Below are 5,772 nucleotides of genomic sequence, written 5' to 3'. Positions count from 1 at the left end.
TCTCATAACCAACATATATTCAACATAATTAAAAAAGCTATAACATCCATAAAAAACACATATGAACAAGTATGTTTACCCATCAATACAAGAGGAAATGAGTTCTTATTAACATATGAGAAATGCAACCGGGTCTGGGACTTCCACAAACCACCCAACCCTAGATTGGGCTAAAACAAATCTTTCTTTCATCCAATCAGCACGTGCCATATTCAAAGCATCAATGTGGGATCTCATGGAACGAATATAAAAACCATACTAGGGCTTGCGATGCCAAACCACCTCAACCCTCAACTAGTGATTCCACCTTAGTCTCGAACATCACTAACCATCACTAGATTGGTCTCTACCCAAGCTGTCTAGGGCTTCAGAGTGTTTGTTCCAACTAGGGCTTCCATGAATAGTAAGTGAACCCATAGTTGTTGTTGGACTTCCAAAGCGTTTGTCCAACCAAGGCTTCCAAGACTAGTAACTCAACTCACCAAGGGATTTTAGAGTGTTTGTCCACCAAGGCTTCCAAGACTAGTAACTCAACCCAAGCTGTTACATGGCTTCTAGAGAGTTTATCCCACCAAGGCTTTCGGGAAGTAGTAACTCAACCCACACCCATAAAGAACATGAGAACCAACCAGAAAAAAAAAAGGAAAGACACCTACAACATCATGACTATCTAGGAAATGGTAAGACTAGGTGAATCCAACGCCAATCCAGGAAATACTCCATATCCATTACAAATCATAACCAAGAAACCACATGCATGTGTCATGCATGCCAAAACTAGCAAGGAAATCATACAGGCAACTCGGTACCTACAAGAAAATCCCACTATAGCTGTTGATCCATATGTCCTCTTATGATTTCCCACTCTTTCTTTACCTCCTTGCTCCAAAGCCCAATTGTGCCACACTCCTCCAAGAGTGCTCCAAGAAAACTCCAAGTGTCCAAGAATATGAGAAAGAGTAGAAAATGAAAGCTACAAAACTAAACTAAAAAAACCTACAAACTGATCCTTAGAATCCTTTTGATTAATGAGGCCTCTATTTTTCTTCATTTTCCATTATTTTTCTCCATTTTCCTCATCGCATCCAACACGTAATCTTTCATCTCCCTTTTCTCCTAATATCCATTATTTTCAAAAATAAATTGCCAATTAATCTCACTTTGCCTTTCCAAAGTCTTTGTCAATTTCCATAGCCATTAATTAACTACAAACAATCTCCATCACTATGTTTTTGCCCAAAATTTAGCTTGGAATGCGTATCCCATGACCATGATTATTATTTTTTCCTTTACTAACTTTATTACACAAATATTTGACCAAGGTTGTTCCAACCAGGAATGGTTATGTGTTCATTGAGCTCCAAATTTGATGTCTTTTCCCTTTTACATTCTCACAAAAACAACACAGAAAAGATTTCACACATTACATGTGGAACCCCAAGATGTCCAACAACATATGGATGATTTAATTACATATCATATGTGTAATTTTGCTCCTTGCCATTTGCCAATAATTGTTGTGATAATTAAGATGATTATTCTCCTTAATAATTATTGTGGGATGTAAGAGGGTTATCACCTAAAAATTATGTATATGTATAATTAAAATATTAGGACATTTTTAATTTAATAAATTTTTTAATGTTGTTAGTTAAATTTATTTTGGGTGATTATTTTAAAATTATTTATAACTAAATTTTAATGATATATATATAAATAATTTGGTGCAAAAATATTGCTATTCTTTTCAAATATATATTTTTATAAACTTAGAGCATTTAAAATTAAATTAAATTTAAATTATGTTATTCAGAAATTTACATTTCATGTGTTAAATTTTAGTATGTATTTGATATTATTATAGATATAATAAATTTACATGATTGTAACCATTATTCCTTTATTATACAATAAATTTGATTCTCTTGAATAAGAAGGATAATCTATGGATTAGAAGTGGCAAGCTAATCTTACGAGTATTTAAAAATTATGTTGAGAATTAATTTAAATTATGTTATTCACAAATTTACATTTCATTTGTTAAATTTTACTATGTATTTGATATTATTATAGATATAATAAATTTACATGATTGTAACTATTATTCCTTTATTATACAATAAATTTGATTCTCTTGAATAAGAAGGATAATCTATGGATTAGAGGTGGCAAGCTAATCTTACGAGTATTTAAAAATTATGTTGAGAATTTGATGACTTTTTTGGAAGCCAAAATCATATACAAAAGTCATTGATTTGATTCTTGTCTTATGGCCATCTTTAAGTTGATTATAGATTTTGGGAATATTTGGGAATCTTACAGATATAAATGTGGCCAAATTTTTTTGCCCTATATCCATTAGATTCTAAAATATTTCGAAATCTGCAATCAACTTAAACTCGGCTCACTGCTTCAAAATGACACTGTAAATCTCATATATATCTTCATTATCCACTCTGCCTTGTACGGGGCGCACTGTAAATCTCATATATATGTTCATTATCCACTCTGCCTTGTACGGGGCGCAGTATCATAGGAATAAAACAATCTTATATACTAAAAGAGAAAAAATGATTAAAGGTTTCAAGGTGGTCTCGCATGCCTTCAGCAGGATATCGCTTTGATTATAGGAATATTTTAAACTGGGATGGACAAATTTAGAAATTTAGCTCACTCTCTTTCCTTTGAATCTAAAATATTATTGGAATCGAAAATCAAAATAACGATGCAATCTATATAAAATTGGCTCTCTGCTTAAGCGACATGTTACAGAATTAGTGTTTGTTGTGTGCAGAATGTGCGTAGCGCCATCGCGAAAGTTATCAGCTATGGTTGGACTCGATAGCGAATATATATATAAACTAAAGTTCAGGGACCTGTCAATGAATCATCTCCCGCCCAATCGTTAGAGTCAGCCAGATTCACGCACTGGCCGTGTCGTATTCGGCGAAGGGTCATGTCGACCACTACTTCAATTCGCAATATAATATTAAATCACGGGACACATTTTCTAAGCAAAATATTCAGAAAATTGTCGCGGACAGCCATTCATGTTATCTCGCTCAAATTCGTTTTTTCTATTCTACTCAGTAACATGCATAATTCCCTTCGACGGCGGGGTCCAAATGCTTTAAAAACAAAAAATCCTGAAAAGAAGGGACGCGTGAAGCTCAAAACTATTTAGATAATGTGAGGAATCCGTTTAACACGAAATGAGATCTATGACTAACGTGCGCACTCAGGCGAGAGTGGCATCCATGGAAGTTTACTTTAGAGGCTGTACATGTTAATCCCGTCAACGTTAAATCCGGGAAAAGATAGTTTCAGTTTCATCAAACAATAAGCATGAGATTACAATTTGCTTGAACAAGAGAGCGTCTTTGTTAGAATTTACATCGCCTACAACTGGTGGATCGGGTACTGAAATGAGTTCATCGGTTAGCATGAGTGCCAAATGCAATGAAGTTACAACTTTCTTTAAAATCTTTCTCCTTGATTTCATTCTAATCAAACGATATAATCTAGTCCAGACAATCAAGATCGCCATGCTCTGTTCATAATCTCCTGGACAAATTCTTCAATATTTTTGTCGGAAGAACCACCTTTAACCATTGCCTCCCTTGATAATTTCTTCCACTGCGAAGCATTCTTCCTCAGCTCAGCACCCAGTTGGCCTTCCATAACGATCTTTATACATTTTTCCACTTCCTCGTTCCCCACAAGTCCGTCTGCTGATCGTTTATTCAATCTCAACCCCGCCTTCCACTTCTCTGCAACGTATGAAGAATTAGTTACCTGATCGCCCCGCTGAGGAACAGCCAACATAGGAACCCCGAGACCGAGGCTTTCCAGTGTCGAATTCCATCCACAGTGTGTCATGAAAGCGGCGATAGACTGATGAGAAAGCACTTGCAGCTGATGACACCATGTAACGACTAGGCCTTGCCCAGAGGTTTCGTTCCGGAAACCCGCAGGCAAGTTCTCTTCAATATAAATTTCCCCTTTGGACGAAGGTGGACAAATGACCCATAGGAAAGAATATCCACTGGCCTTCAGCCCAAGAGCTATCTCATGCATTTGTTCTTTTGAAAGTTTATCGACGCTTCCGAAGGAAACATACACGACGCTTGCAGCTGCCTTCGTGTTCAGCCAATCCATGCAGTTCGTGGTTTTCCACAAGTGTGCCCCAGGATCTGTGTCTCCGGTGTTCCGTCCGTCCATGAAAGCCGAGGGCATGAGTGGACCGATAGTCCGAATCGGAGCTATCGATTTCATTGACTTTATTTCATCCGATTCCAGTTCCGAAAAGGAATTTCCCAGAACCCACGTTGCCTCTGGAAGAGGCTTAAACTGGTCAATTGATAATCGCAAGATGGACTCATTGGTATTAGAAGGAAGCAGAAATGATGGCAAGTCCGTTACCTTCAGCACCGGCAATCCTGGGATTTCTATGGCATCCAACGTTTGACCTGTCTCATCCTGCAAGTTGGCTGAAAACAAGAAGAAATGTTATATTGACATAGAGAAAGTAACGTATGGACATAATACAGGTTTGGTAAATGAAAACATACCCAATCCTCTGCTAAAATTGTAATAGATGGAGTAAACTGCACACGACTGCGTCCAGAAAAACGCTACAGGAATATTAAACTTCCTCGCAACTTCCGGAACCCAGTGAAGGTAAGAATCGTAAACAATGCAAGATATATTGTTGCCTTGAGGGTTTAGCTTCTCTATGAGATTTGCTAATGTGAGTCCCCCCATCTTGCATAACATGTTGAGGCGCATGCCCAGGTCCATGCGTCGGTCGACATCCAGAGGAAATCCGTCCGAAATTGTTTCAAACTTAACATTCATAGAGGAGTTTGACGCCCCGGGCAGTGCATCCTGAGCCTTTAACATGCGCTCACGGCTTTCTTCGGTTGTCACAAACGTGACCATGATTTGTTTAGAGGCGAGCCTCTTCGCGAATAGCAGCATTGGATTGATATGGCCCTGTGCAGGATAAGTGATCACGAGAACATGAGGCTTGCTATACCCTAGTTCCCCTAAGACCGCCATTTTACTATACTCCGGAAAGGAATTGTTTCAGACAACTCACTCTCGCGGACTCTCGACCTTCTCAATTACTTCGCCCTTTTTTCAGATAATAGGAAAACTTGCACTGCTAGTGATATGATGTGGAATGGATGAAACCGTAAGTTTGTATGTGGAATCACTGGAATCAAATGCGCAAAGTAATTGGATATTGTTTCCCTTAACTCCATGAAGCAGGTAGCGATACCGGAAGGCAGCGAACTGTGATCTCCGCCAATGGTTGCATCACTCCAATCTTAGTTAAGGAATCGCGTGTATGTCTCGCGCACCTAGACACGACAAAATCGGGAATCTCGTGTATATCTCGTGCACCTACACAAAATCGGTCGTGATTTTTACGGTTTCCACCCGTTCCAGATATACTAAGATATAAAATAGAATATAAACCGAAGTTGTATGATTGATATTAAAATTCAGTTTATATTTATTGACTTTTTAGATGTTTATAGTAATCGTTATTCAATAGGAGTCTACATTTTGTAAATAATAATTTTATAATTATAAGTTACCTATCTATAGGAGGTGTACATTTTCGAAATAATATTTTTATAATTTTATTTTTTTTGTTTTCTTTCAGATGCAATAGGATATAAAATAGAAAATAAACAGAAATATGATTGCTATTAAAATCCAGCTCAAGTTTATTTAGTTAGTTTTCAGCTAGTAATAGATTTA

At 37.2% G+C, this 5,772-nt stretch overlaps 1 pseudogene; it reads right to left on the bottom strand.

Moving 5' to 3' along the window:
* Positions 1-3,507: 3,507 nt before the first annotated feature.
* On the bottom strand, positions 3,508-5,061 carry LOC149197618 (mogroside I-E synthase-like; annotated as a pseudogene).
* Positions 5,062-5,772: the final 711 nt, after the last annotated feature.

This window comes from Pinus tabuliformis, chromosome 2_2, assembly GCF_031772625.1.
Source record: "Pinus tabuliformis cultivar Carrire ecotype Pingquan chromosome 2_2, CPIR1, whole genome shotgun sequence".
Taxonomy (NCBI): domain Eukaryota; kingdom Viridiplantae; phylum Streptophyta; class Pinopsida; order Pinales; family Pinaceae; genus Pinus; species Pinus tabuliformis.
This window is presented reverse-complemented; position numbering and strand designations above follow the sequence as displayed.